This window comes from Peromyscus maniculatus, chromosome 3 (genome assembly GCF_049852395.1).
Source record: "Peromyscus maniculatus bairdii isolate BWxNUB_F1_BW_parent chromosome 3, HU_Pman_BW_mat_3.1, whole genome shotgun sequence".
Classification (NCBI taxonomy): domain Eukaryota; kingdom Metazoa; phylum Chordata; class Mammalia; order Rodentia; family Cricetidae; genus Peromyscus; species Peromyscus maniculatus.
Genome location: NC_134854.1, coordinates 37,331,667 through 37,351,874, shown reverse-complemented (window position 1 = coordinate 37,351,874; position 20,208 = coordinate 37,331,667). Strand labels below are relative to the sequence as shown.

Here is a 20,208-nt window from a genome sequence, read left to right as displayed (position 1 = left end):
ACCAGCCACATGCAGCTATTGAATACTTGAAGTGTGGCTAGTGTCATAAATTAAGAGGATAGTATGGTTTTAATATCATTACAGCAAAATGTTTGATTTTATCTTTTTCTAGAAAATTTTGAATTATATGTGGCTTCCACTATATTTCTGTCATTTTTCTGTGAGGTCTTACTGTCTAGATTCATATCTAGAAAAAGCTATGGCTTGTTCATGAATTTCATTCTTCATGTTTTCCATAATACACTCACTCATTCAAGGTGCCTTCATTTCCCACATTTTACAAATGAGGAATTGAAGGGACAGGGGACAGAGCACGTAACTGGTGAAGAATGATTTAGGATATGAACTCTGGGAACCCAATCCTCACCTACCACATTACAAGTGTAGAGATGCCAGTGGGAAGTGATGAGTGCCTAGACTAAATAGGAGGTGGTGGCTATGGAAGATGAGCAGCAGAGACACAACACACCGCTGCCACTGCCTCGTTATGTTCACCAAGGGAGAATACAGGTAGGCTGCCTCCAGTTCCTAGCTAGGAAATGATGTCCTCTAACAAAATAGGAAATAAAGGACAAGCACATTTTGAAGGAAAGTGATACATTTCACAGTCAAGTTTAAGGTATTTGAGAGAGATCCAATGGGATGTCCAGTAGGCATCTAGACACAGTGAAGCGGGGCTTGAGGTTGGGTTTTCGCTTCAACCAGTAATTCTTATCCACTAGTCTCCACCCCTCCTCCTGGCCTTTTAAGTTACAGGGAATTCTATGTCATATTGAACTTAATTCCAGACTTGAACTAAAGAGGAAAAAAGTCTTTCCTTCAGATTTACTGAAATCTGTGGGGCAGTGTGGGAGTTTGCATACAAAATATGTAGCACTTTCAGTTTTCAGAGACACAATCTCCCAAAGCCATTGACGATGGCCACTGAGGTTCTCCATGGCCTGGGTGGGTTCCCTTTAGATTCATGCACCATGAGGATATTGGTGTCTAAGCTGTTTGTAACTAGAGGCACATTTACCTCTCCCTTAGTGAATTCTTTGTCAAAGCTACTTAACCCAGTCACAGAATTCATCTTGTTTCCTTCCTTTCATGGAGAACCACCACCACAACAAAAAGTCCAGCCAAACCAAACCAGGAGTACCACAACAGTAATCACCCCACTCATACAAGATGACTTTGCAGTGAATGAAATACTGACATCTGGTGAAATGGAATGGGTGACATGCTTAGACATGACATTAGCAGATCATGTTTGACATGCTTTGGTAAATTTGATGGCCTATCAAGTTTATTTTTAAACTGGGAGCTTTCTCATCCTTTTCTCCTTCCCCTCCCTCTACTCCTCCTCCCCATCTCTCAGTAGCAAATATACCTTTCCCCACCCTGTTCCCAGTCACAAACCCCGACTTTCCACTTCCTTTAGCCCTGACTAGTCCCTCCCTTACTTCATGCTTCTGTTGATCATAATCCTCAGCCAGATGGAAGGGATCCTTCTCTGGAGGGCGACTGTGATATTTAGTTAAGTGACTTCTTTTTCCAATCTTGGCTTCTCTTCTTTCTTGTCTAGTTCCTAACCAATTCAAGCCCCAATCCAGTTCTAGGAAGCAGGTCTGTAGTTTCCATTTCCTACTCTAACACTTTCTCCCCCACATTTCTTACATTTCTCTCGGAATCTCTACTTTTCGTTGTGACAGAGTTACTGTACACTTACTTCATATTCAACTTCTTTGATTGACATTTACTTGAGGGTAGACTCTACATGGCTCATACCAATCATTATCTTGGGAAAAATTGATTAATTTGACTTCTACATTTGTACACACAGAAGGAATCTGAAACACTTCTTTTGTTTCATTTTATGCAAACCCAATAACTATGTATCCACAGTTACGTCCCCAGTTAGGCCTCATAAGTGGATTTCAGATTCTCAGGGAAACAGATTGCCCTTTGCGGCTGTAGTCATCCAGTGATTTGCTAATAATTCAGTTTGGCATGCATGATGCACTGTAACTTGTAATATGTATTTGCTCTCTTGGCTGTGATTTTAATTCCCTAAATCACATGCTCAGACAACACATTACTAATATACTTTGTCCTGTTTATCAATGTTTATTTAGATTTATTTCAGGGGAAAAATTCAAATGGAGCTATTTAACATAATTGAGCATTAAACGTATTTGTTTTGGTACTCATAGTTTTGGAACATACATACTAAACAGACAGAACAGCCATGGATGAGAACCTGTTTATTCCCATCTATGGTGGAACAGAGAGGGTGGTTTCTTGATTAAGGAAAAATTGAGCTAGCTGAATTTTAACTCACTTCTTTTGTTTGTAAGTACCTTCTATGTAACCAAAGAGGTCCTAGGCTCCTGTTGGGCCCTTGATGTTGAAGAACAATTCATGGTCTGTGACCTAATTTTAGTCCCTGCCAGGTGAGTGTGGGGCCTTCTACTGTACTCTTGATGACTGTGTCTTCCTGTTCAGACTCTGAAAACTCTCAGCTGGAGCCATAAAAATGAAAATGCATTTTATAGATTAATTACTTGAAGTCTAAAAATGTATTTGAGAAGAACATTTTAGAATGCTTCAAATCCTATGACCTCATGACCATGGATGAAAGTCTGAAGGTAGTGATAGCTTGTTCAACCATAATAGGTTTTAAGGAATAACAGGCAATAAAGAACCAAAACTAAGAAAAAAATACCACAACCACAAAGTCCCCACCCTCACATGACGTTTTGAGGTAAGATATAGGATCTGGGGAAATCGCTGTACCCCTTATGGCTGTTATAATGATAAACCTTTCATGTCAGACATGCCAGTTACAGAAAGTGGCTCCATCTTGGACCCCAGATGCCAGTAGTAAGTGTCAGAAGCCATGAAGCCTAGTTTTGGATCAGCATATGATGACCTGTCCTACCAGTTTCCTGGGGGCAAGGTACCGTGGAAATGGATTCTTACTTGGCAAGGACCAATAGATCACAGGACAGCATAGGAATTTGCAAAATACATGCAGTTTGCAGGCTCTTTTTTCCTCTCATTATGTTATTGAGTCCTTGGGTGGTTTTTAGTTTCACTTTGTTAGTCACACATGCAACATACTATAATTTTCCCTGGAAATTCTGTTCTTTCTTGAATATCCCCCCCCCCTTAGAATCAGCAGAGGGCTAATGCTCCTGTAACTGTATTTAATGAGGCAACTTCATGTAATTTATCTGGTAATCAAGAGAGGTTTATTTCTGGGGTAACTTACAACCAATAGGGGTTGGTTACAGGATCTGGGAGAGATAAGGTACCATCCAGAGGAGAACTCCCATCCAGCTTCCAGGGCCACAAGGTATCTAGAAGGGCCCAGCACTTACGCACGCACCTTGAGTCTTAAGGAGCTCCCTCTCAGCCACGCCAGAGGGGCAGGTCATAGGCAAATATGGCAGTTACCTGCTGTCACTCTAGGGGCAGTGTTTCAAGGTCAAAGCTAGAACAGCTACCCACCACAAGCTCCTCAAATTTATTATCTGGAATTACTAACTACAACTCCTAATTCTGGAAACTTTTTTTACTCAATAGAGATAGTTAGGTACATATGAGAAAACAACATTTGTAACATTAACCATGTCTCACAGTTCTGGATAGGGTAAGGCATGCACACACAGAATAGAGAAAAAGCCTCAGGAATACACATAGTGAGAATTGTTGAGAGTAAGTTCCCTGAATACCATGTATATAAAATCAATGGTAGGATCTGGTATGCCCCACGAGGAAAAAAAATGCAGTGCAAAAATCTGGGATGGACAGATCATCGTTACCATACACAGGAGCTTATACTGGTGGAAGAAATATGATATAGTGGGATGGGAAAAGAGTGCTTTATCGAAGTCTGCCTTTTATGGATATAGAGAGATTGAGACATGGAAACCTCTTATAGAAAAGGGAACTAGATAAAAGTGTATCTTGCAGACATGAAAGAATTGTCTGGGTTTGAATATTGTTGTCCTTAAAGCATTGTATCCATGTCTGTTACTTTTTAACTTCTAACCACAGGTAGCCTCCAGCTGCCATAAGTGCTGCAGAGCAGGATGTGTCTGGCTGGATATTTAGTTAAGCCTGAAAAATGCTGAACTCAGTGTCTAGAATAAGGTTATGTAAGGGGTGGGAAGTGTATTTGGGGAAGCATAAACGAGGAACAATGGGGGCCTTTATAATGATTAAGATGTATTTCTTAAAATAGGATGTATTTCTTAAAAATAAAAAATAAGAGTCAATAATACAATTGCTCATGTAAGCCTGGTAGAAAAAACAAATTATAAAGAGGGCTCAAGCTATTTGGGGTTACTTGAGTGCAGTCCACCTGGTGGTCAGACTTTTTCCTTGTGCAACACACCTTCTCTGTCTCAGAACCTGAACCCCAGCCGAGGCTGGCCCCTGGCAGGTACGCACTCTGTAAAGTTTAGACTTTCTTTCCAGGTTTGCACATGTTGTCTTCCTTAATTCCCACCTATAAAGACAGCAAGGCTAGAGCCTAATCTTTTCAGCTTATGGTAATATCCCCAGATGATAAAAGAGTATCTACAATAAAAGATTCCATTAATATTTTTCAAGTAAGTGACTTCTAGTGAATACCAAGTCCTCTGTTCAGCTTACTGTCATAAATTTCATGAGGATTTCCTGAAGATCCAGTGATTTCCTCACCTATATGTTTGACTGAATACTAAGATTATTCAGTCAAAAATAATTTGAGGTCATTAGAAATGAACTTGTGATGTAGACATTGGGGAACCACAGTTATACTCATGGCCTGTAGTTCCACTGAAAGAACGTGAGCTGCCACTCCTGCCTCTGCTTCTGTAGAAGGTGATGTGTGGAGACAGGGCAGTGCTGTAGGAAAGGATTCTTCAGGTCCATTTTTTAACTGTCCTTCAGTTAAGTGGGGATGCTGAGTGCCCATGTTTCACCAGAGTGGGGACTTTCAAAAGTCTTTATAAGGACATTTATGGGGTTAAAAAATGGCCTACTTAATTTACCCTTCTTGTTGTTGTTTTTGTATTTGAGACAGGGCTTCTCTGTGTAGCCCTGGCTGTCTAGGAACTCACTCTGTAGATGGGCTGGCCTTGAACTCACTGAGATCCACCTGCCTCTGCCTCCTGAGTGCTAGGATTAAAGGCATGCACCACCTTTTGCTTGTACAGGACATTTCACATTTCAGCTCTGTTCCAGGATAGAGTTGCAGTAGGTAGAGTAGGGTAATGTGTCAGCATTGGTTTACAAATTTTGTGATCATTAACAACTCATTTGGTTGGCTCTCTGTACAGAGCTTTCAGTCATAAGTGGAAGCCAAAATTTAGAAAGAGAGAGCCACTGGGAAAGACTTACGGATTTCCAATACTGAATCCATTCTTGGTCTATCAGTAGGACACTTATAACTCACCCATGGGCTTTATGGCAATATTTAAGAACACTTACTCTACAGGAAAAAAGAGACCCAAACTCCCATCCAGAAATCATTTCCTATTGCTGTTACAGGCAGCAGGAGGAAGCAACACTTCTTAATTATATGTCTCACTACAGATAAATGCTTCATTGGCCCATGGATTTAGACCCATTAAAATATTAACTAGTATTGTTGTATTGCTCAGCTAGCTGCTGCTTCAAATAAATGCTTAATGAGAAATAAAATCTGCTCTATAATTCTGAAGTAGTCCACTTTGTGTGAAGTGCCTTCATTGCAGACTTTTTACTGCCCCCACCCCCGCCACCCCGCATGGTTTCTGCATCCAGGGGTTCAAGTAACCAATGATCAAACACAGTCTGTAAATAACTGCATCTATACTAAGATGAACAGATGTCATTATTTCTCAAATAAGGTATTATATAAGCTATTTACATTGTACCAGGCATGATAAACAATGCATAAGTGATTTTAAAAAGAGTATGTATAGATTATATCATATATATATATATATATATATATGTTACTTTACATGAATGTCTTGAATAGCTGCATATTTTGGTATTGACAAGGGTTCCTGGAATCAACCCCCAGCCCCATGGATACTGAAAGACAATAGAATCTGGGAGTGTGTGTGTGTGTGTGTGTGTGTGTGTATGTGTGTGTGTGTGTTTAAATCAACAGCAGATATAATGCATAGTATATGTTTGAATGCTGTCTTAGTTAGGTTATCTATTGCTATGAAGAGACACCATGAACACAGCAACTCTTATAAAGAAAAACATTTAATTGGGGTGGCTTACAGTTTCAGAAGTTTAGTCCATTATCATCATGGTGGGCGTGCAGACAGATATGGTGCTGGAGAAAGAGCCGAGAGTTCTACAACTTGATTCGCAGGTAACAGGAAGTGTTTCTCCTGGAAGCTGCTGGATTAAAATCTCCTTTTTCTTGTCTGAAACCGTGTTTTTCCCAGTCATTCTCAGGATTCTAACTGTCTCAGGAAATATAAAAAGCTCCCACTTGGAAAACATCTTAACTGGCTTCCTGGTGCTCTTGGGAAAATTCTAAATTCCTTGTTGGGATTTGAAGGCCCAGAGTCACCTAGCCCTCTGCTGTGGCTCCAGCATCCACCTCAGTCATCTAGTCATTTGGCTGCAGAAACGTTTCCGGCATCTTGAACACACATGCTATCTCTCAGGTCAGAATTTTTCATTAAAAAATTTAAAATTGCAAGAGTTACAATGCTTCTAGGCAATTTCCACCTTGATTTCCAATATTATCTCATCTTTTGGCTAGTTGGATTATAATATTCAGCAAGATATTAACAAGAATGCATTGATAACAAAATGTCTTCCTGAGAACATCTCTTTGTTACATATATATACTCCATAGGTACTCCATATGTAAATAATTGTAAAATTATTTACCTGCACACAAATGTTCAGATCAAACTTACTTTACATTAACATGGAGGAGACACTATTCCACATCCTGTCCTCAGTGCTGTACCAAATACACCTGAGATTTACTTGACATTTCTTGTACCTTGTAAGCTGATTTTTTAAAACTCAATGTTTTAGGAAATTACTGTCTTTTACAAAGATTCACCTTTTTGTATTGGATTTTTCTGAAACCCAATTTTTCTCTTTTAAATATGGAAATCAAAATCTAGCTAAAATTTCAGGAATGTTTCCTTCAAAAATTGCATTTTTTTCCTTTGGGAACATCATCTGTGCATGTGCAAGGTGTACCTTGTCTGTTCTTTATGGCATCTTCTCTACATTATCCTCTCTGACAAACACATTCCTTAAGACCTGTTCCTTGTTTTTTCAAATGGATGCTTATGTTCCTTCTGTGGTTTTTAATATACTTTCATATCTTCACTGCTTTCCTCTTTTGTTTATTTTCTAAGCCCTGCCAATTCCTTTTTTTTTTTAAATTTTATTTTTTTGGTTTTTCAAGACAGGGTTTCTCTGTGTAGTTTTGGTGACTGTCCTGGATCTCGCTCTGTAGACCAGGCTGGCCTCGAACTCACAGAGAGCCATCTGGCTCTGCCTCCCGAGTGCTGGGATTAAAGATGTGTCCCACCACTGCCTGGCACCCTGCCAATTTCTACTCCATGTTTCCTTTCTTTTATAAGTTCTTGTTTGAATGCTGATATGTTTAAATATTCTTTTAGAAACTCATGTTTCTTTGAATTTCCTTTGAATTTAAACATGTTATGTACATTTCCCCTATCTTTTCTATATAGTTATGGAAAGTAAGACTGTTACACACTCTGTGTTTGTTCATTAGGGTGTGTGCACTTGCTCGGCATAACCCACATGTGGAGCTGGGAGGACAACTAGTGGGAACTGGCTCTCTCCTTTCACCATGTAAGTCTCAGGGATCAACTCAGGTGGCCAGGCATGGTGGCAAATCCTTTACCACTGAGCGTATCACTAGTTATATTTATGGTGATTTTGAATGAACAGGGGAAATGAATTTTAAGTGCTTTTTACAGGTTGGCAAGATAGCTCACTGGATAAAGCACTGATACCAAGACTTATGACTCAGTGTGGATCCCTTAAAAGACCCACATGGTGGAAGGGGAGAACCACCTCCCACTAATTGTCCTCTGACTTGTACACCATAGCACATGCATACCCACGCATATACATACTCATACAAAATAATTAAATGAAGTGTAAGAGGGAAAAGTAAAACATTTTTATTCTGGCATTCTTAAATACATTCTTTTAAATGTTTTCCTGTAAGGGAAATCCTCAACTCACATTTGCATTGAAATGAGTTGGGCACCTTCTAGGCAATCAACATGCCCTGGGTGAACATATAAAACTGAGATCTCAGATCATAGGGGTTGAAGGAGTTAGTGTATCCGTTTTTCATGGACATATGTATCAGGGAACATCAATGCAAACAACTTAGAATGACTCTAGATTCAGATAGGATATGTCAGCCCATTTTTCTGGTGTCATCATGCAGTGCCTGTGAAAGCACTCTGCTATTATCAAGCTAGACCCAAGAGGTCTTGAATCTCCTTTGAACTCAAGTTCTGATGCTCAAAGTGGGCACACACCAAGGCAGCCAGCCCCCTGACATGTCATCTCAAGCAAGTTCATCACATGTTCACACATACTAGAAATCTGTGCATACTTTACCCAAAGTTCCAGTCTTTACATCAGATGTCAACAATTTCCTCTTATTTTAGGCCTTCTAATTATGCTAATCCTGAAACAGCTTAGCAGTGACTGTGATTTCAACAAAAGCAGCTACTAAACTCATCTCAGTTGTTGACTATTTTTCTTAACATTAGGTCAAAGCAATCAACTGTGGCCCATTTACTGGAAGCACACAGTTGGTTGTGTCTTGCAAGGACCAGCCATTTTGGTTATACTATAAGCATGACAAACAGTTACAAGAAATTTGTCATTAGAATGATTCTATAAAGATTGTGGCCCTTTCTAGGAAGACACTGTCTATACACTGAAATATAGCATAGAATTTTGTGGTGATGATACTGAAATCATTAACATTTCTCATTTGTAATCACTATAGCCAGGGAGACTTACCAAAAGGCATGTGAGCTACTCTGTGTAAGGAGGGGCTACATCTGAACTCAGCGAAACATGCCAATCCTTGGCCAACACTTTCATCCTGAAAACCCACATTCAAATGGACCACAAAGGAGTTTGAATAGTTTTTCCAAAGCAAGGAGATATAGCAAAAAGGGTTTCCCATCTATTTCACCTTCCCAGGGCAATCTATGTGTCCCTCTTTGGGTCCTCCTTGTTAGCTAGCTTCTCTGGAGTTGTGGATTGTTGTCTGGTTATCCTTTGGCTTACTTCTAGTATCCACTTATGAGTGGGTACATACTATGTTTGTCCTTCTGAGTCTGGGTTACCTCACTCAGGATGATATTTTCTAGTTCCATCCATTTGCCTGCAAATTTCATGATGTCATTATTTTTCTCTGCTGAGCGGTACTCCATTGTGTATATGTACCACGTTTTCTTAATCCATTCTTTAGCTGAGGGGCATCTAGGTTGTTTCCCGGTTCTGGCTATTACCAATAATGCTGCTATGAACATAGTTGAGCATGTGTCTCTGTGGTATGATTGAGCATTCCTTGGGTATATGCTGTGGGATGTTCTGTATGTCCTGTGGGAGCCTGTTCTTGGGTTCTTCATGGCTTTACCCAGCAGATCCGCATAGAGGATGATTAGGACCACGGGCCTGAGTGCAGGTGTCTGAGATGGTCTGCACTTGGCTGTGCTGGGGATGATCTGTATGTCAAGTTTCTCTGATTGGTCAATAAATAAAACCTGATTGGCCGTGGCTAGGCAGGAAGTATAGGCGAGACTAACAGAGAGGAGAAATAAAAGAACAGGAAGGCAGAAGGACTCACTGCCTGCATCAGCCGCCAAGACAAGGAAGATGTAAAATGCCGGTAAGCCAAGATCCACGTGGCAAGGTATAGATTTGTGGAAATGGATTAATTTAAGATAGAAGAACAGTTAGTAAGAAGCCAGCCATGGCCATACAGTTTGTAAACAAAATAAGTCTCTGTGTTTACTTGGTTGGGTCTGAGCGGCCGTGGGACTGGCGGGTGAGAGAGATTTGTCCTGACTGTGGGCCAGGCATGAAAACTCTAGCTACAGGTATATGCCCAAGAGTGGTATAGCTGGGTCTTGAGGAAGATTGATTTCCAATTTTCTGAGAAACCACCATACTGATTTCCGTGAGTCAACTGGGGATGAGGGGTGGGCAATGAAGGTTAGGGGATGGGGGATGAGAACATAAGGGAATGGGATGGTTGAGCTGGAACAGGGATAGAGTGGGAAAGCAATGAAAGAGATACCATGATGGAGGGAGATAGAAAGAAACCCAGTGCTAGGGAAGTTGCCAGGAATCCCCAAGGATGACCCCAGGGTGGACTACTGGAAAGAGTGGAGAGGGTGCCTGAACTGAACTGGCTTGCCCCAGTCATCAGATTAGTGAATACCCTGTTATCACAGAGCTTTTCTGACTGATGGAGGCAGATGCAGAGATCCACAGCCAAACACCAGGCAGAGCGCCAGGAGTCAAATTGGGGAGAGAGAAGAGGAATTCTATGAGCAAGTGCATCAAGATCATAATGGGGAAACCTAGAGAGATGACCAAACCAAACTAGAGGGAACTCATGAAAGTTGGATCAATGGCTGTGGAGCCTGCATGGGACTGGACTAGGTCCTCTGCATGGCGAGACAATTATGTAGCTTGATTTGCTTGGGGGGCCCTGGCGGTAGAATCGGAATCTATGCCTGGTGCATGAGGGGGCTTTTTGGAGACCACTACCTATCATGGGACACCTCATGCAGCCTTGAGGCAGGGGGAAGGGCTTGGGCCTGCCTCTATTGGGTGTGCCTCCCCATGGGAGGCCTTGCCTTCTTGTGGAGGGGGGACACTGGGGGGGCAGGAGGAGGAAGAGGGGGATTTTTGATTGGTGTGTAAAATGAATGCAAAAATTTTCTTAATTAAAAAAAAAAAGTTTCCCAATTTAAAAACTGGAACCTCGGCAGAAAACATCCATGTCCCATGCTTCCTATTTTAAACAATATTCTAAATGTGGTTTAATGTATGTATATTTACATATCCATGAATAAATAGATACTCATCCTTACCAGAAAACTACTGATCTAGCACATCCCTAAAATTAAGAGCTGAGGAGTTTGGGGCAAGTAAGTTGGGAAAAACTTTATATTGTGAATCAGTGGTCCACAAAGAACTAATATACAGTGTCTTATAGAGAAGAATCCTTCAGCATGATGTTTAACAATGTGGGAGGTTCAGCAAATGTAGGTGTAGGTCAAAGAACATGTGATGTGGCTGGGAAACAGCCACTTGGTGGTCAATTACTGTAAGACTGTAGAAGTAAACATTGTTCTCTTTCAGCCCACTTCAGTCTTATGACTTAACTCTGCTACCCTTGACTGGTGGCCCTCCTACAGAAGCACCAGCAGATATCAAAACTATCTCCACTGCTCTAATTCCTACCTGAGGTTTGGAAGTGTTCTAGTATTGCATTGTGTGTGTGTGTGTGTGTGTGTGTGTGTGTGTGTGTGTGTGTGCGCGCGCGCGCGCGTGCGCATGTGCATATGTGTGAAGAATAAGCGCCCACTCATTGTGGCCTTCTTAGTCTTCATATATGAATGTGATGAATGTGTGTTGCTTCACAGTTTAAGGAACTTATTGCAGTGAGAACAGACATCCACAGTGTTGAATTAGAATGGGGGTGTCTACTCTCTCAAAAGAGAAGAGGTCTATATTTAAAAGGAGATAGAGATAGTATTTCCAAACTGAAGATTGGATATGAACTAAGGTTACCGCAATGCTCTGGCTACTTTCTCCATGACCATTCATTCACCACTCATTCATTTATTCTTGGTGGGACAGTGATGTATCCAGGCTATATTCAGATTAGGAGGGTTTGGAACGCTATACTCTGATTGTTGAACTATACAACTTTGAATAAAGAAAAATATGATAGGAAAAGAATAAAGTAACCAATTCAGGAATGTGCAATGGTAGGGGAATACTGGCATCAGGGTCATCTCCAGGAATATTTTTGTGGTTCCATGCACTAGACATTGCACAAGTCATTGGGTGTTGAAGCCAACCCATTATTTTGCAGGACAACATTCTGTTAGTTTAGCTCCTTCCTGTGGCTGGGAAGTTTTCTGATGTCAAATATTGATTTTGTGCAGAATAAGGATCAATTTTTATGGCCTTCCATTTATTCAAGTGTGTGTGAGCTGAATTTTTTTGTGCAGCTTACATCTGTAAAGAATGAACACTTCTAATGCTGTGTTATACAAGGATTATTCCCTTGATTTCTAACATTCAGGGAACAAAAAAAAATGGGAAATTACCTTTTAAACTACTTAACAAATCTTTGAGTATATTAAAAGAATGTGGCGTAGGTCTCAAAAAAGATTGTAGGTGGGGCCTGGTTTCAGTTCTTCTAAAGTCCTTCCTTGTGAATGATAAATGTGCAGGGCTGAAGGGAGCAGGGTTGGGCCCCGTCTCTTAAGGAACTGAGGCGATTAAGATATGTTATAATCTACCCATGCCTCAGTTTCCTAATCTGTACAGCAGGGGGTAATGAGAGTGTCTGTTTCATTGATTTGTCATGAGGATCTGATGAGTTTCCTGGTCTAGAACATAGTAAATACTATATGAATGGGGCATTGTTGGCAATACTGACTGGCCAGGGGTGTTTTTCTGAGATTGGGAGTTTGAGACACCAGCAAACATTGTATTATTAAGCATGTACCATGCTGCTCAAATCCCCACATTAGTGAATTATGACCTCCTTTTTCTAGAGAGTATCATAATATGATTAACGCACTTAAGAAAACTCAAGATATTTCTGCAGGTTTCCAGTAACTGACAGAATCACATCCATCACAGCACCTTGAGGTTGATGTGTGTTGCATTTCCAAGAGTCAGATTTGACTGAATCCTTTGAGGTACTGACAGTGCAGTATCCTTGCAACATGCTGCCACTGAAAATAACCAACACCCTGGGCCCTGTGCTGGGAGCAGAGCACAAACATCTCACTCATTACTCATGTCTCTCCCAGAAAGGAGTGCTGCCACTCTAATCTTCCTAACAGTTGTGACTGGCCTGCTAAGAATAATGTCCACGAAAGAGTTTTGAGAACTATAGCCTAGAATATTAGGGGAGGATATTATTAGTGTCAAAATTACACCTACAATTCTTGTAATTCCAGACTTAACACAACATACTACCTCTGTGCCTCTTCTGCTGCCTTCTCCCTGCTTCCTCCCTCCCTCCCTCCCTTCCTTCCTCCCTAACTCTCTACCCCTACCTGATTTCCTGTGGATCTGGGTTTGAACCTAGAGCTCATGCATCCTACATGGGTGTTGTCACTGAGGTATGTTCTCAGCCCATGTTAATGACTTTGAAAGATCTCAAAAACAAACAGTTTAAAATGAGAAATTCACTATGATATAAAACATAAAGGTGTATTTTCCTTACAAAAATGATTCATTATTTTGGTAGAATATCTGAACTTTTTATGAGCCTAAAACTGCATGCATGACAGGAAACCAACATCATTAAAGAAACACAGAAATTTCAGTTCAGTTTAGAGAAACAGATGCATTAAAATTCAAGGCACCGGGGAATCTATCTATAAAGTGTCCAACAATTTGAAAATGCTTTTAAATAAAATTCCAAAACCACTAGAAGAGAACACAATAAATATAAAATTTGATGTGAGAATGAAAATATAGAAGTTATATTAGGGCTCATTAGTATATTTTATATTTTAAAATAAAATTATTTCAGTTTATTGAATATCAATAGCTGAATGGGGTTACTCTGTAAAAAGAACTTACTTGCTTTTATATGAAGACTAATGAAACAATTTTTGAAAATTACCTTTTTTTCTGGTAGTACATAAACATGTTCACCTTAAGTTGAAGTTGAACAATAGTTTCGTTCTTCTACCCTTTATATTCTTTAGTATCTCATTTTTAGTTTTGAATGGGTGATTTCACAATGTCATAACTCTCCTGACCTGCTATATCTAGACCTAAATCTGCCACATCTCTTTAGAATAATAAACACATGTGAATATTCCATGCATGTACTGCAGTTAAGATACTCAGGTACTTCCAGGACAGGTGTGATTCAAATCCACAGATGGAGAAACTGAAAGAACTCATTAACATCACATAATCTTACTAATGGCTGACTCTATCATGGCGGGAGGAGTTCAGAGATAAAAGGAGAGAGATCAGTTGAAACAGATCTGGGTAAAGGAACCACTGTGCTCCCAGGCTTTTGACATCTGGCATCTGCCAGGATCACAAAAGCTGTGTATCTCTTCATTCCTTTCTTGCAGTATAATGTCCTGTTGCAATATAGCATTCCTCTTCTTGGCCTTTTCAGACACAGCCATGACTTTCTTCTGTTTCACTTTGTCTGGGTCCCCAGGTGAGCTAGCCAGCTTGCTCAAATGTCACCACTTCAAACATCAGACTTTCCTGACTTTCAGTTTCCCACTGGGTAGCCAACTCAATATTAAATAGTTATCATATGTCAGGCAATATGTTAAGCCTTCTTATAGATAGTAATCCATATAATCGTCACTCCAAATACTCGAGTATTAGTGAGACAGTTTTTGTGTTTATCATTGAGAACAGAGAAGCTTTCTTTAGCAATCTACAGACGCAGAAATGGAATCTGCTTAACCTGACACGTGTTCAAATGTTTGACAGCTTCCGCACTTTCTTCGCCCTGTTCTTTTCTTTGAACACTTCTGACGGGGGTCGCAGGCACAAGCTGAGCATATAGACAAACATGCCTGACTTATCTGTTTACCTGTGTATCTGTGTCCTGAGCTGCTCTGTTTAGCACTCTCCACAGACCTCCAGAGAATAGCGTGGCCATCATGTCACCTGACATAATTAACATCTCAACAAAGTACAAGACATTGTTTGTCTGATTTGTTTCAGTATTTACACCAAACTCATGATGCTGTGCATATGAAGAATTGCCTACCAAGAATATTTTCTTCTATTTAAATCTACTTTTAAGGGGTCCTCTCTTGTAGAGATGACAAAATTAAATTTCAAGTCTGACCTTGGTGCCAGTGCATTTACAATGTCTAAAATACAAAGGCTGACAACAGCAGACATCGGGAGGGGTGCAGAGCCATAGGAACTCCATCCTTGTAACGTTGTACAACCTCTGGATAGGGAACATCTCCCAGTCATACAGAGTCGAATCATATAATCCAGTCTTTATGGTCATATATATTTGTTCAAATGAGTTGAAAACTTATATCTACAAAAAACTTGTACATGGCTTATAACACTTACAATTGCTCAAAACTGGCAGGAATCCAGAATGTAATAGGAGATTGGACTAAAAACCTGCGGTTAGACTCAGACTCGAACATTATGCTGACATGAATAGAAATAAGCGATCAAATTATGAGAAGACACAGGAAAACCGTGGGTGTCCACTGCTAAGTAGAAGCAAACAAAAAAGGGAGGGGTGCTCCACACTATAGATGACCCCAGCTATGTGGCATTCTTGAAAAGGTGGGACCATAGTGTCAGTAACACAGTCAGTGATTGGAAGGAAGAGGGGTAAAGGAAACAGGGAATTTGTTAAGGCCGTGAAACTATCCAGTACACATTGTAATGGACACAAGGTACAGCCAAGTGTTAAAATCCACAAGAACCAAATAATACCCAGAGGACATTCTGAAACAGACTATGGGTATTATTAATATAATTAATATTTGTAAATAATATTCCCTTAGTATTGATTCATCAACTGTAACAAATTCACCTCAGAGACTGGGATGCTAATCAAAAGGGAAGTGGGTGGAGGGTGAGGTGGGATGAAGCATATGGAAACCTGAATTTTCTGTTCGGGATTTTTAACAAACTTAAAGCTGTTCTAAAATACAGATTCTAAATTGAGAACAGTGGCAGACATTGTGGAGGGTGAGGCAGGCCGAGAAAGAGTTGAAGGGCAGGGAGGACAACAGAAAGACTCTCAAATAAATCAAAACAGACAAAAAGGAAAGGAGGAAGAGGAGAGAAAACCCAAAGTCTACAAAAAACAAAACAAAACAAAAAACACTTAAGAAATGTATTTTGAAAATGAAACCTGAGTTTTAACTTTTTTATCATCAAAATATTAGTTGGCCGCCGGGCGGTGGTGGCGCACGCCTTTAGTCCCAGCACTCGGGAGGCAGAGCCAGGTGGATCTCTGTGAGTTCAAGGCCAGCCTGGGCTACAAAGCGAGTCCCAGGAAAGGCGCAAAGCTACACAAAGAAACCCTGTCTCAAAAAACAAAAAAACAAAATGGATACAAAATATTAGTTGGCCATACATTTCATATTGGGTGACAAGGAGACCTTCATTCTGTCATTTGACCGTTAGTGAGGATAATTTCCAACTGCGAGCCCCTGCATCTCTACTGGAACCTGCCTCTGACATCCACGCAACTCAACACAGGAGCCTCCGCCCGTCTCCGGCGTTTCCATCAGCTTCACAACCGCTGTCGCTTTCACTCCCCGTTCTCTTGCCCTGGCTGCAGCTACTTACTAGACTGTGGTTGCCGCCTCTGCATCACCAACTGCTCCACATCTCAGCAATCTTTGCTTGCAGCCACTTTTTTCCTGTCTTCTCTGGTGACTACACCTCTCCTAAGCGCTCACCGTGACTGCTTGGTAGTTCCTACTTGTCTTGTCTTTCAAATATTGGCAACAGCTATGCTCTTTGTGGTTACAGAAGATGTCTGCTGTTTTGAGGAAGAGTAGAACCCCACATTTCTCCCTATTTCAGTCATTCCTGCAATCTGCCAAGGGCCTGTGAACCTCTTAAATTACTAGCTTTTAAAATGTTTATGTCTGGGGCCATCTATGTAACCCACCCCTTTAGTAAATCCAATTATTTAAGTTTCTTCTATATGATAGACACTTCTCTGACTCTTTTGTTGAAAAGTGTAATAAGGCAGGAGTCACGGAGTCTTGCTTTTGGTTGTACATTTAACAATATTATTGTGGGGGTGCATTCCTCCTATGAGGGTGGGTTTGTTGTTTTTGATTGTACCTATAACAATGTCACTGTGGGGGAGCACTCTTCCTATGAGGGGGATTTGTTGCTTCTTAGTGTACCCATAGCAATGTTACTGTGGGGTGCACCTCTTCCTATGAGGGGGATTTGTTGTTATGAGTGGTGTGGAATACATCTCATTCTAAACTTCAAAGCATTTTATAAATTTGTGTCACACCCATTAATTCTATGACACATTTTTACCCTTTATCTTCCTTAAATATTGTTTTAAATGACAATTGTTGTCTAAGAATGTTTTAATCTCTGATAAATGAGAAAACCATGACAACTCTCAGTGTCTTTTATATTCATTCATCCATTCAAAAAACTCTGTGCACACACTCCAAGCTAAGTACGGAGATAGTTATCATTAAAAGTCAGGTTATTATATGCAGTCTCTATTTTCAGTGGTATCAATATTCAATTGATTATTGAATACCTACTATGTGCTAGGACCAGATGATTTGTAGAAGTGAATTTCAGTTTAGTATAATAACTGTATCAATAGAATAATTGACAAAATATAGAGATCTTAGAGGAAGATGTGATGACCTGTACAGAGTCACAAATGGGAAAAAGAGAGGTAAATAGTCCAAGAATATTGAAACTAGATTATAAAAAAATGTTCCCAGAGATGAGGGGATACAGACATCAGTGCGTCAACAAGAGAATGTGACACATACATTATGATACTGTTCAGCCACACAAAAGGATCAAGTCCCGACACTTGTAACACATAAGACAATAAGCCATGGGCAGAACCAAGCAGCACACAAACTCAATCAGATGCAGACTCTGAAAAGGTTGATCTGGAGAAACATAGTAGAGTGGTGGTATCACAGGCTGGGAAGAGTAGGGAGAAGGCGGATGAAGAAGGTTGAACCATGGCTACTGTGTTACAATTAGATAGGGGCAAGAAGTTCTGGGGTGCAATTGTAGAGTTGGTGACTACAGATAATGTATGGCACATTTCAAAAAACTGTAAGGAAAGAAAGTTTTCAACACAAAGAAATGACAGATGTTTGAGGAAGACAGGTATATTTAACTTAATTTAAATCTTACACAATATTCCTATGTATCAATGCATCACATGTTACCCCATTAGTGTGTATACTGTAATGTTTCATATATAAATTTACAATTCAATTCAATTCTCAGAAGTACTCTGATATTCATATTGCTTTCTGAATGACCATTTGAAATATTATGACAGAAGTGGTTTATATTTTCCAATAGAAGATAATGAATAACTACTACCATTTGTGTATAAGATATACACATTTACCAATAATCTGCAAATCACTGCAAAAGTTTTCTGAGCGAGCATATCTCTAAAGTTCTTGCATTATACTCTCCCGAGCAGCTCAGTGCCCTATGAACCACAATGGATGCCAAGCCTTCTAAGTTTCCTCTGCCTAAGGATCCCTGGAAGGGCATCAGTCTGCTTCCCACCTGCCCTGCTTAAGGCATTAACGGAGTGTGGTCATGCATTGAAAGCATTTAACCCAAGCTTCCTTCCAATCCCACGATGAGTTCCCTACTTTATTTTATTCTTTCATCCACAGCCAAATAGGATATATTTTTTGTAAGCGTTGTGGAAATTTCTAGATTCTAAAATTGGTATTAGATACTCCTAGACATAACTGGAGATTAAAGAATCGGATTCTATAATGAGTAACTGATTGACTCTTGAGTAAGATAGTTAATCTCGTTAGGTCTGTTTCATTATCTTCAAATTTGGAATAACATCTACTTAGGGTTATCATGAGAATTATGTTATATGATCTATCTAAAATTTGTAACAGAGATGTAGACATATGATCTGCTCTTCAAGCATAAGGGCCTTTTCATCAGTGATGAAATCAAATCCAGATCCTTCCATGCCTGCCAGGCCAGTGCTCCTTCATGAACTACATTTCCAACCAATCCGCATTTCTGTCTCCCTTCTTTCTCCTCTTGCTCCATCTTCCTCACTCCTCTCTCCTTTTCATCCTTCCCCACCAGCTCTCTGCTGCTCCTTCTCCCCGTCTCTTCACAGCAACTGTAACAATGACAGGGGCAGGAAGGCCAATACTTGGAGAAACCCTACAGTAATCATCAGTGTAAGCTAAGTGGTTCCCATCTCACTTAATACTTAGGCAACTGTTCAAGAGAAGAATAATTACTTCTATTGCCACAGGTGAAGGTAAACTTGCTCAGGTCATGATCATTTTAAGTGAGGATTCAAATCCGCTTCTATTTCTAAAGCATACATACTGCTTAGCACATACCAATTTGAAAACTAAATATTCTTTCTCACATATATCAATTAGCCCCTAAAGCTTTACATAGTTTATCCCAATGCAAATAAGGCACTTATTTGTACATTCATCTGTGATGAATTTCTAGTCTGCTATGGTTTTTTTTTAAAAAAACTGAGTCAGATATTATATTTTTGTTGGAATTCTAATGTACTAATATTTATTTTAAATAATAACAACAAGCATTCACGACCAAATACAGGAGTTGCTCAGAAAACTTATTAATGGCATGACTTTGATGCTCTGGAGATGCCAGGAGGCTCTGAGGAAGAGGTTTTGGCTCTCTACCACCTACTACAAAATGTGAGGGCCTTGGGGAGACTTTCCCAAGTCACAGTTGTTTTTTTGTCAGGGAGCCTTTGTCAGAGTTGGTGCAAAATATGGAATGCTTCGTGAATTTACATGCCATCGGCCATGCTAATCTCTGTATCGTTTTGGTTTTAGCATATGTGTTACCAAATTGAGCACTGTATGGTACTTTTTAATACAAAAGACTTGAGGGAGAAAAACAAAATTATCAACAGCTGCTCTTGCCTAATAAGTGGAGTGCAGTGCTGCAAATGCCATTCCTATTCTGGTTTGTGTGTTTATCTAAATGTGTTTGTGGATATGTGTGCATGTACCCCTTTCTCATATCTATCTTATAGTTTCACAAGTAACAAGAAAATGGTGAAGAGATCGTCATCTATTCAGAACACACATAGCTTTATTTCCAGACCCCAAGGAACAATCTGTTGTTTGTCACTGTAGTTTTTCCATTTGCTTGTTCTTTTTGTTGGTTTTGAGGAGTGGGAAAAGAACTGCTAGTCAATGG

The 20,208-nt window shown here is 40.0% G+C and overlaps 1 protein-coding gene and 1 pseudogene across 12 annotated transcripts in view; both read right to left on the bottom strand.

Moving 5' to 3' along the window:
• The window catches only part of Magi2 (membrane associated guanylate kinase, WW and PDZ domain containing 2), a 1,445,964-nt gene that overhangs the window by 436,583 nt on the left and 989,173 nt on the right, over positions 1 to 20,208 (bottom strand). The window lies entirely within an intron of this gene.
• On the bottom strand, positions 19,769 to 19,862 carry LOC121828409 (U6 spliceosomal RNA; annotated as a pseudogene).